The sequence below is a fragment of the Paroedura picta genome, chromosome 7 (genome assembly GCF_049243985.1).
Source record: "Paroedura picta isolate Pp20150507F chromosome 7, Ppicta_v3.0, whole genome shotgun sequence".
NCBI classification, from domain to species: Eukaryota; Metazoa; Chordata; class Lepidosauria; order Squamata; family Gekkonidae; genus Paroedura; species Paroedura picta.
Genome location: NC_135375.1, coordinates 55,811,025 through 55,823,715, shown reverse-complemented (window position 1 = coordinate 55,823,715; position 12,691 = coordinate 55,811,025). Strand labels below are relative to the sequence as shown.

The 12,691-nt window shown below is 45.7% G+C and overlaps 1 protein-coding gene across 9 annotated transcripts in view; it reads right to left on the bottom strand.

Annotated features, from left to right (window-relative positions):
* Positions 1–12,691, bottom strand: part of CSNK1G3 (casein kinase 1 gamma 3) — a 95,499-nt gene that overhangs the window by 38,757 nt on the left and 44,051 nt on the right. The window lies entirely within an intron of this gene.

Here is a 12,691-nt window from a genome sequence, read left to right as displayed (position 1 = left end):
TTTCTGTTTGCTTTATATGGCCCTAGTTAGCAAATGTAGGTATCTGCAGATGGGACCATATGGAGCAGGGGTAGTCAAACTGCGGCCCTCCAGATGTCCATGAACTACAATTCCCAGGAGCCCCCTGCCAGCATTCACTGGCAGGGGGCTCCTGGGAATTGTAGTCCATGGACATCTGGAGGGCCGCAGTTTGACTACCCCTGATATGGAGAATAAGATACATTAACAAGAGATCTACAAAAGACTTGCAGGCGAATAAGATACACTGAGAGCTCCATGTGACCCCACCTGATCAGTATAGCTGAATATCCCTGAATAAAAGCTGAAAAAATTGGTTTTCAGGCTTAGCTATACCAGAAGCTGACCAGATCAGAGAATCTGTAATCAGCACAAATAATAACTTTAGCTTTAGCCAAATGTACACTCATAAGCAGCATACAACCTGTTCTATGCAAACTTCAGTAAAAGCTGATTTACCAGCACCTTAAAAAAATAAGTAGCATACAACTTGGGGACTGCCAAAATCCCTTGTTCAGTCTAGGTAAAATAATAAAGATATCTTAACATCTAAGAAGTGTAGAGTTCCTTCCATGCCTAAAGTGAGGGTTGGGAAAAAACCCAGAAGAAAACAGATGGAAATTAGAAACTACCTTGGCCTGAAAAGTAATAAATGGATGGTCAGCTCTCAAAGCTGCCAGTTCCTTTTCAATTCTGGTTAAGCTAACTGGGACCAAAAACGTGACCTTGCAAGACAGGAGTTGCAAACTGCATAACCCAAGTGGCTCAAATCGGGCCTGCATGAGCTGAGATATGACAAGGACTATTTCAATACAATAGGGGTTTGTGGTAGGGAAAAGTTAACTATCTCTTCAAAAAACTTTTGATAAGGTTCCACATGATATACTTGTTCACAAGTTGGTAAAATGCGGTAGGGATCCTAATTCTGTCAGGTGGATCAATAACTGGTTGACAAATCGTACGCAGAGGGTACTTGTTAATGGTTCAGCATCTTCTTGGAAAAGAGTGACAAGTGGAGTACCCCAAGGATCTGTCCTGGGGCCTGTGTTGTTCAACATATTTATAAATGATTTGGATGAGGGATTAGAGGGGATATTTATTAAATTTGCAGATGATACTAAACTGGTAGCCAACACAACTGAAGACAGCAACAGAATACAGGATGATCTTGATAGGCTTGAGAAGTAGGCTAAACTGAATAAAATGAAGTTCAATACAAATGTAAAGTTCAGCATAGAACTTTAAATCTTCATTAGGTGAAATCAGATCAGGATCCCCAACAGGGGCTCATGGCAATTGTTGTCCATGGACATCTGGAGAGCTATGGTTTAGACAGCCCTGTGATGGAAGGTCTGAACCTGGGACCAATGGGGAGACTGCTGTCATGAGTAAGCCCTCTATATGAGAAGCACCCTATGAAGGATGAATGAAAAATACCAGAAGCAAGCTTCTGACACAGGCAGCAATCCTGACAGCGAACAACCTGACAAAATACGATCTGTAAGGCCCATTATGCACGGCCGCCGAAACGGCGATTTCGGGTCACATGGAAAACGCGGAGGGGGAAGACGCGACGCATACCGGTTATACACGGGGCGGGGCGCGACGGCGGCAAAACCCAGAGTAACCGATTATGCACGCGCCGATCCGGGCGCCGCTTCTGGTTGCGCCCCGCTCACCCAGAAGCTGCGCTTTCTTCCGCGTTTCACTGACGCGGCTTTTTCGGCGGCATGCACCGAAGCTGTAGCCGGTTGCAGCCGGCTCCGTGCGTTATCCGTGATTTTAGTCGCCGCCATTCCACCCCGAATGTGCGCTAAAACCCCCGTGCATAATGGGTCTAAGTGAGGATAGCGTTCCTACCATCAAGTGGGAAGAGGAAATGGAAAGTAATTCATCAGAAACCCAGTAGCCCCTGGAACAAAGAAGTTAACGTAGGGATAAGAGACACAAGGCTTAGCTTGCGCCACAATACAAGGACCAATTAGGACACTTGAGTACCTTATCACAAGAAGAAACTTGACACACGGGCAACTGGAGCATAAGTAATTGCAGACCTAAAACCAGCACAGCACTTGCCTATAAAGACTGCAAAAAAAAGTTCAGGCTTTGCGGGGGCACCATGTGTGTTTCCTTTGTTATTGGTGCTAGTGGTTAACCTGCTCTGGCTGATTAATACCTATTCTGACCTCAGATTGGACTAATAAGTCTGCTGAATACTACCTGACCCAACTCCTGGACTGTTACCAGATTTAACGAAATTTTGCCTGCCCTGACCTTGAATTTTGAGTGTGACATATGCTTTCAACCTATTTTTTCTGCAGCAGCTCAATTTGTAGGTAGAACTGCTCTGTCTTTTGAGCCTGTTCCAGCCCATCCCCACTGTCCATATAAGCTAGAAAAACCAGCTATACCATCTCCCTGTTGGCAGCACAGTTGTCTTACGACTCCATAACCTGGCCTGGTAAAGCCAGGCCTCTTCTTCAGAATCGGAATGTCTCATGATGAGTTGGGGACAGGCATCGCAAAATGGTACCACATCAGGGGTCCTGCAACCTCTTTATTCCCACAGGTTGAAAGCTTCAGTTCCGAATGTACTGACTGTTGCCAATCACCCCACTTCTTCAGTCAAGGAGATGGAAAGTAATAATTATTTTGCCATGGAGGAGTCAGTAGAGGCTGGAGAAGGTGGTTCTAATAGACAGCTTACCATTGGGACTGCCATTACACTTTGGCCAGGCTCTATCTTCCCTTTTGAATATAAAAAAGCTAGGGAAGAGGCATGTGAAGAAGGAATTCACAAAGGGGAGAATTTTCTTCATTGAGCCACAATCTAAAGTAGTACAGATGGAACCAAAAAACACAGCCAACTCCAGGGACATCTTGGAGTGGGACCAATACGACTTCGTATGCTGTCCCCTTCGAATGGGCTTTTAAAGGTGGTTCTGATGTACAGCATTTAGTAAATAATGTGGGTGATTGGGACCAAGACTTCTGTTTTGTCCCTGGAACCATAGGAGCTGAAGCACTTCCAAACTGCTTGGTTCTGGCCAGAGACTTTGACAGTAGAAACTGGGAATGCTTAGTTGAGGCAGATATTTTTGCTGCTGAGCTGTTAGAACAGAAAAGTGACTTCTCCCAGATGCTTGTCTTTAGCCACACCACTCAATTGGAGTGCACTTTTGGGGTGAACTGGAAATAGATTTCATATGTGGCCACATTATGGCCCCCATTCAGGCAGAAGAGACAAAGGAGGAGCTCATCAGAGTACCACACTGGGTACATTCTTTTTAATAGAACCTTCTGAGACATAACAGCGAAGACGGATGGGAAGAGAATATGTCCTCACAATGCAGCAACGAAGAAAGAGCTGAGGGAAGAAGAGGAGGTTCTCCCTTCAGAGCATGTTTGGGCAGGAAGATGGCCTCCAATAAGCTCTGAAGGTCAGCAGCTCCCCTTGGAATGTTAAAAATGCTACATTAGCCAGAAGAGAGCCTCCAGTGTCTGGCCTGCACAGGCACAGACTACTGTTGGACTGCACTGAAGACTGAACATGAACACTGAGTTTCTCCTACCCTTAATAAGGAAAAAGAATGCACAAAGTACACTTTCAAGGGCACCCATAACTAAAGCTGCATTTTTTATTATTCTTCTCAGTATGAAACACTGCTGGAAACATGGATCTCAACTAACTTGCAAAAACATTAATCCAGTAACAGAAATTTATACTACCAATACGGATTAAACTGGACACTCAATGAAAAGGCTGGACATATTAGCAAGTAGCTAGTAGCTAATAAACATTTCCTATAAAAACCTGACTCTTTTATTTTCTTGATCATAAACCTGTCTACAAAAAAAAAAAAAAAACCTGCTCAAATTTAGCACTTGCTATCAGCAACAAAGGCACACTGTGACAATCCAAGTAAAAATAATCTTATCCATGGTTCATCTTAATATTTGTGAAACCAGCCAGAAAGTGGAATGTGTCCGGGGTGTCCGAGTTGGAATAGGGCCAATCAGGGTGCGGCTGCACCCTGATTGGCCTGCCCCTACAGCTCCCACCCACCCTTGCCGGCCACTCGCCCCTCGTCTCACACGCACCCCTGGCTGCCCGACCCAGCGCGTCTGCGACTCTATACCACTCCGCCCACACCACAGAACACCCTAGCCCCAATGCCCAGCAGCGCCCGCACCTACCAACCTGCCCACAGCAGCCACACTCTCACGTCCCAGTTTGCCCGCCCTGAATAATACTGTGCCCCCTGGGACATAACCAGACAACAACTGATACCACCTACCCATCCTGCAAGCCGCGGGCCGCCACCATGCATGACGGGTGCGCCTCTCTCTGTGCCTAACACCAGCCCGAGCACACCTGGGAATGCTATGGGAACTGGGGCGGGGACTACATAGACCGCTCTGCCCATGCCCCTGATGAGCCACCGGCCCCACACGCTCACCATCTACCTCTGAAGCTGCCCCACTACCAACGGTAAGCTCGGTCAAACATAACCCGCCCAGAACTACATGCCCCTTGAGCCGAGTCCCACGAACCGAGGCAGCGGCAGAGGGGAGCTGCCTGCCCAACCCTGTTCAGAGCCACCTGCCCCACCTGCTCTGAGTCCCCATGGCCACCTGCTTTGCACACACCGCCGGAGATGTCGCCAGCCCACCGCCGCTTCATGGGTGAGCTACTGCTGCTACTGGGGAGGGGGTGATAGAGCCCACTGTATTATGCATACAACAGGCTTATCTGCTAGTCTTACTATATTATTCTCTGCAAAAAGGACTTTATCTAATATCGTTTATCTCTCAACCATAAAAATTGTAATCTTTTTCTAATGGAAAAATGCAGATTTCTAGATTTTTTTAAATACAGGAATCATAGTGCTACTTAAATTCATTAGTGCAGCAATGCGGAGGCTGGCATTCCAGCAGCATTTCTAGCACCAGTAGGGTGGAAGAAAGCCAAAAACAGCAATACTTGTAATATTTTACACCATCTAGGAAAAAGCCTCTTAATAAGCATTTTCTGAACAAGCAGGAATAAACAAGAAAGATTTCAAATATGGCTATACTAATAAATCAATGTTACACTGATAAAAAGGATATCATGTTACCTTTAATGAGATACAAGGGATGATAATGAATGGAAAATGCTTGTTTGAGAAACATGGAAGATATTCAGAGAATCTCTAGACATTAGCTTTATACCAAAGAGGGATTTTAAAACTCCATTCATGTAAATATCACTTATTTCTTCAGGCAAATAGAGAAATTGTAAAATCTGAGAGGGGTGACAAGTGGAGTGCTTCAGGAATCTGTCCTGAGCCCTGTGATGTTCAACATATTTATAAATTATTTTGATGAAGGAATAGAGGGGGTGCTTATTAAATTTGCAGATGATAGTAAACTGGGAGAAATAGCAAACACAGCAGAAGATAGAATCAGGATCAAATTTTAAAAAAGAATATCAATAGTGAAAAATGTAAAGTTCTACATCTAGGTAAGAAAAATCAAATACATCATTATAGAATGGGAGAGGCTTGTCTTCGCAGTAGTATATGAGAAAATATTCTAAGGTCATACACTACACATGAGTTGGCAAAATGGATTCAGTGGCTAAAAAGGCAAATGGGATTTTGGACTGTATCAAAAGAAGTATTGTGTTCACATGGTGATGGGACTGCTTTACTGTGCCCTGGTTAGACCTCACTTAAGAGTACTGTGTTCAGTTTTGGGCACCACAATTGAAGAGGAGTGTAGACAAACTGAAGTGTGTCTACAGGAGGGCAATGAAGATGTTGTGGGGTTTGGAGACCAAGTCATATGAGGAAACGTTGAGGGAGCTTGGTCTGTTTTGCCAGAAGAGACTACAAATAAGAGATGATACGATAACCATCTTTAAGTACTTGGAAGGATGTCATATAGAGCAGTGGTCCCCAACCTTTTTATCATCGGGGGGGGACCGGGGGTTGGGGACCACTGATACAGAGGATGGAGCAGAGTTGTTTTCTGTTGCCCTAGAGGGTCAGTTGAAATTAATTCAAAAGCATTTTCAGCTAAACATCTGGAAGAAGTTCCTGACAGAGCAGTTCCTCAGTGGAACAGGGTACCTTAGGAGGTGGTGGGTTCTCATGTTTGGAAGTTTTTAAGCACAGGCTAGATTGCCACCTGACAGAAATGCTGATTCTGTGAACTTGGGCTGAACATGTGTGGGTGGGCAGAAATGATTGTGTCAATGCTTGGTTTTTGTGGCCCTTTCCTGCATGCCCAGGGAAATGCCGATCCACACTGCAGGGTCGGGAGGTGAATTTCTTCCAGGCCTGACTGGCCAGGGATTGAGGTAACTATGGGTGGGCAGGTAGTTGTGTTTTTCCTCCTTTCTGCAGGGAGTTAGACTAGGGGGCTTTCTGCACTCCTTCAAAATCGCACAATGGTTGCCAATTGAAAACGCTACAGTTTTGCCATTATGCACAACGTCGTTGACAATCTGCCACACACCTGAAACCGATCCACAAAAAGCGCTTCCTTGTAGCGCTTTCAGGGAAATCCCCAAAAGTGGATTCACCCTCTGGAAAGCGCTACACTCCTGCAACCAATCTGCAACACTAGCAGGAAAGTTCTGTGCGTTACCATTGTTGTGGTTTCTACAAAGTCCCTTCCCCTAGCTCTCTCCTCTGATCTTCCGGCGAAGCGATTGCCATTTTTTTTTCTCCGAGCGAGCAGAGATCAACACACCAGCGAACCTCCGTTTAGAGGCTTCCCCGGGTTCAGTCCCTCCCCAGAGCTGTTTAGTCACTAAGCACAAACAACAGAGAAGCCCGTTTGCTGATGTATTTTCCCTTTATTTTTCACACTGTTTTTGGCCAAAAATCGCGCCCGTGAGGGGGGGGTTTCACTCGGGGGGAGCGTGGCAACGATGAAACGGCAGCTCAAACACACCTGCCAGCTGGATGGGTCTCTCCATTGCAACGAATCAACGCATATTCGTTGCAACGGGTGTTTTTTGTTTTTTTAAAACCTTTCTTAAAGGGAAAGGGGCTGTTTGGGAGAATGCTAACGGCCGCCCATTGGCTGCTTGATGGCCAGGGGCGGGACGAGCTCGGCAATAGCGCTTCCTTTCTAGCGATTTTTGCTGAGACCGGAAGCTTGTGGGAAACGATGGAAACGCAACTGGATTCCACTACAAAGTCAGGTATGCATAACGACGAATTCCACTATTTTAAATGGCGATTTTTCGTTCAGCAAACAATTTGCTACAAGGATCCCGGTGCGGAAAGCCCCTAGATGACCCTGGAGATCCCTTCCAACTCTATGATTCTATGACTGGCGATTCTGTTATTCGGAAATGAAGAAATGCTGAATCTTTTGGCAACCATCAATGCTCCAATGTTCAGTCACTCGCAGGAATTTAAGCCCAGATGCTCTATTTCCATTCTCAATTAATATTACATGAATATGATTATTTTTAATGCCCAAAGATTGCAGTATGTTAATTTTAACTTTTGATGATTATGTGATTTAGAAAACTTGTATCTTGTTTTTCCACTCAATAAATAGTGCCAAGGATAGTTTATAATAAGTTAATTATACATAGCAATATTTGTGTTCATTGAGTAAAGGGAACAAGTCACGTATTATGTACAAAGCCATTTCTACACCTGATGACATATTTTGCCAGACAAGTCAGGAAATACCAATACCAACCTATCTGGCATTCAGAGATCAAAAGAAGCTTTAGCTTTTGAGACTAGACCTAGATTCTGGAAAACTTATATTTAAACATTGTGACCAAAAAGTTCAGTTAGCTACCCAGAAATGGAAGCCAATTGGTTGAACACTTTTAAAATATGACCTATACTTGTAGACCATTTATTTAAGTAGTGGTATATTGATAGTCGGTGCAATTAATAAGCATTTTAAGCTACACAATTCTAGCCTAGAAAAGCTAATAGAAACTTCCAGATGCATATTCAGAACTGTTGTAACAGCCATATATGGCTTTTAGACTGTTTATGCACTGGGAACTTCACTGCCCCAGATCCCATGCAGGAGCACAAATTGGAGGTGGATGAGGCACACCGGGCCAAATGATTCCCTGTGTGGGTGCAGGAAGAGGTGGGGCAACCTGCTACGACTAAAACTCCAGCCTGCAACCTGGCATGAAATCTACAGTGTATAAACAGTCTTCGTGAAGCTTTCTCTGTCCGAAAAGGAGTAGCATAGCATTAAGGTTGTTGTGTTGGAACAGCACCATTTCTTCCAACAGAATAGCCTATCCATTTGTAAAACAGAGCGATTTTTGACAATTCCTTCTTCCTACTTTGGTTGAGCGCTGCGGTGTGGTTCGGCCACCACGGTGATCACTGAAGCCTGGAGTGGCCAGTGCCAAGGCGCAGAGAGGACAAATGGTGGCGGTGTGGCTACTGCTGCCTCCCCTCCTCTCTGCACCACAGTGCTTGGCCTCCTATGCATCATCTCAGGCTTTGGTGATCACTGAGGTGGCCAAACTGAGCCAAAGTGCTCAACCCTACTTCCTACTGCAGATACCCAACTTTGACCCCACAAACTGTACCTTGGGGGGTCTGCTGACAAACAGAAGCAAAATTTCAGAGGACAAAAAATTGCGAACAAAAGAGGAAAAAATGCCTTCCCCGAGAACTACTTGTTTGTGAATCCCAAATCTCTTTCAGTCACACCACTGATGCAGGGAAGTACACTGTAACCGTAATTTAGATAAATTTTCTACACATCCACAAAACATCTAAGGGAACTGTGGCCTTTTATTCTTTTACTAGAAACAAAGCCCATTTATAAAAATGGGCAATAATGATAGGCTTGGGGAGGTGGCGTGGCGGCACTAGGGAGGGGTGGGTGGAAGGCGCTGTGTGGGGATGGGTCAGGCTGCTGGGAGTCGAGCGGCTGGTCGGGGTTGGGGGAGGGGAACCATGCATGTCAGCGTATGCATGGTCTGTCAGTCTAGGGTGGGCGGGGGTAGCGTGGGGGGGACTAAGCGACGCATGCGCGCAACTCTGCGCATGCGTGGCTCAGTCTGTTGGCATCGCGGCAGCCGTGCAGGTGGTGCAGCCTAGCCGCGCCGTCGGAGCGTCGCGGGCCGGGGGAGAACGGGGAGATCGGCGAGCCGGTAAGTAGTGGCGCGTGGGAGGGTCGGTGGGTGTGTGGCGGGGCAAAGTCTCGTTCTGGGGGGTAGAGTTTTTGGGGGTAAGCGCGGCGCAGTCGGCGGGGTGTGTTGGGGGTGTGTTTGCGCAGTCAGCGACGTAGGAGGTCTGGAGCGGCAGGATGGGGCGGGATGGGGGTAGGAAGTGAAGGGGGGGGTAGCGGCGGATGGAAGCTCACCTGGGTCGTGCGGCAGCGGCGGTCGGGCTCCATAGGCCGGCGGTGGTGGCGTGTTCATCGAGGCAAGGCTGAACAGGAGGCGTGGGATTCCTTCCCTGCTCCCCGGGCAAGTTGGGAGGGTGTGCAGCTGGAAAGGAGCCCTGCTCCTTTCCCCTCATCGAGGCGCAGTCCACAATGGCCAAGCAGGCAATGGTGAGGCGCGCTTTGCGCACCTCACCATTGCCTACTTGGTCCAGGAGTGACAGTTGGAGGGGCGAATCAGGAGCCGCTTCGCCCCTCCGAGTTTTTATCCCAGACAGCGCCCACCCTAACTCCTCCCAACTTGCCCTTAGCCTTTTATTTATTACCATGGAGCGGTTTACAGATTCTGCATTTTATTCTTAGGCAAAAAGATATATAGATGGTCCAGTTAACACTGCCTCCAAGTACTCAACCCTCACTCCACCAGGAATTATAGACGCTTTATGAGAAATGGCAATGCTCTGAGAGCCCCATACAACTGTCAGATATAGTCCCAACTGTGCTGGAGAACTCCAATGCATTCTTATTTCCATGTCAACTGCCATCAACCAATAAACAATAACCACACCCCTACATCTTATCCTGGTTAAGGCCTCAAATGGTTTATCAGCTAAACTAGTTACAACTGCCTAAGAACAATCTGGGAGACATAGGAGAATCAATTCAGTGTGCAGAAGCAGTGTGCAAAAAAAGTTCAATTCAGAACTTAGATTTAGGAAATGCACTGAAAACAAAACTTGTAATATTATCTTCTTTAAACCGCCCGCGGCTCCAGCGGCCGAGAGAAGGCTGCCACTAACTCGCAGTCGCTGTCGGGGCCCGCCGCCTTCTCCTCGCCGCCGGGGCCCGCCGCCTTGGCCGCCACTCCCGTGACGTGCCATGTGGTCGGCCGCCTCAGGCCCACCCGCAACCAGCGTCCCCGCAGCTCCCGACCCATGAGGACCCGATGCCGCCGGAGACAGGTAGGCCGCTTCCCCCCAATCCAGCCCCAGCCCCGCTTCAGCCTTCTGTCATCCGCTGGGAGGAGGAGGATTAAGGCTTCTGCGGCCCCACGGACCCAGTCCAGGCCTACGCAGAAGCCTTTGGGAGTCGGGCCCGGGTCCTATGCCATCTAGCGCCCTTTTTATTTTCAATTAAAATGGGCTTTAAATCTAGTAATACATAAAACATATATACCGCAAGGGAAGGTAGTATATAAATCTAAATAAAGGCACTTGATACACTGTACAGTATGTTCCAACCCAAACAATCATAGTCCCTTTCTTGTAAGAAAAGGCTAACAGGTTTTTGTTTTGTTTTTTAAGAGAGAGAGAGAGAGAGAGAGAGAGAGAGAGAGAGAGAGAGAGAGAGAGAGAGAGAGAGAGAAGGGGTGTACAACGATCTATGCATGATGTGGAAGAAGATTTCTCCTACACTAATTTAAAAACAGGGTCATCTACTGAAATTTATCAGCAGTAGTATCAAAACAGATAGAAGGAAAAATGTTTGTGCCATGGATTTTATGGAATTCATTGCCACACAGGATGTAGTAGCAGCCAGTAATTTCCATGGCTATTAAAGATGTCTATCAATTCTATGAGCCATCATAGCTAAATGGAACTTTCAGTTTCCGAGATCCACTTTTAATACCAGATAATGGGCATATAAAACAGGAGAAAGTGGTGTTGCCTTTGTCTGTAGTCTTTCCAGAGAGGTGTCAGTATGGCCATAACTGGAAGAGGATTTTGGTCAAGACAGAATAACTTGGTGGGCAACCTTGGATTGACCATACTTTGTCAGTTTAAACTGCCTGTTGAGAGAATAAAATGAAGCAAAAACTATGTACCTGAACTTCTTGGAGGAAAGGCAGAATAAAAATCCAAGAGCTAGCTTGGTGTACAGGGGTTAGGAGCACTGACTTCTAACCTGGTGAGCTGGATTTGATTTCCAGCTCCTCCTCCACATAGAGCCAGCTGGGGGACCTTGGACTCACCAGAGCACTGATAAAGCTGCTCTGACCGAGCAGTAATATCAGGGCTTTCTCAGCCTTACCTATCTCACAGGTTGTCTGTTGTGGGGAGTTGAAGGGGAAGGTGATTGTAAGCTGCTTTGAGACTCCTGGTACAGAAAAGCAGCATATAAGAACTAACTCTTCTGCAACTGCTTCTTATTCTTCTAATGTCTTTTTCTGATTTAAACCAGCCTAGCTATTCCTCAGTGCTACTTCTACACCAGAATTAGCTTCAGTGAACACCAGGGGTGTACATTCAGCAAATCATAGCCCAAAAAATACCCCAAAATATCATATCAGTATTTTTCAGGTATTAATTCAGCTGGATTTTTTAAAATTCCAGCTAGCTGAAATAGCTGGCCCAAAATATCCTGAACACATTAAGGATTTTTCAGGACTGCCGGGTAGCTACAGTTGAAGTACATTTGAAGGGCTCTCAATCCATTTAAATGCCCTCGGAGTTAACTCTTAGCTTGGAGAAGGCATTTAAAGGGACAGCAAGCCTTTTAAATGCCTTTGGAGTTTATTCCCTTTTTGGAGTTTATTCACTAGCGTAGCATGCAAAATACATTTAAATTTTAAAGCAACTGTTCCCTTTAAAGTTTAAATGCTTATCTTCTATTTGAAACAATGAAGGATGAGAACACTGACACCTTTCTTGGGGGACCCATAGAATTGAACACCGTAGTCCAATCTTATTCAAACTTTTAAAATGTTTTTGTTTTGTTCTGCTTTTGAGGAGAGGCACAAGCAGCTATGCTGGAAATCTGGTGCCTCTATCTCAAAAAACAGCCCCCCCCAGCATCAGATACCCCCCAGATAGATTCTGTATTATATATAGCCTATGAGGATCATTGACTACAAAAGATTCAGCATTCCTAAATAGTTACTGAATCCAGATACCATCCTGGTATCAGGATTCAGGAATCCCAAGAAATACCAATATTTCAGATTCAATATACTCAAACCCAAAAAATATTGGGGGGGGGGAGGTTGCACACCTCTGGTTAACATTCACGGGAAACTCTCTTAACATAGGTATAAAATGAATTTTTTAATAATTGGTTAAGAGGCAACATAAGTAGGACCATGGACTTTGTCAGTGCCAACAGAATTTAAAAATTATAATTAAATTTGAGCAGGGGATTACTGAAAGAACGAAAACATGTCTTGATTTACCATATTTATTTGTAAGGAAGACAGCCCTGAATGTGAAATAGCTGACCTATAAAAATTTTACACACAAAAAAAATGTCAATAGCAATAACTTACATGCGGATGTGAGACAACTCCTCTCCCTCT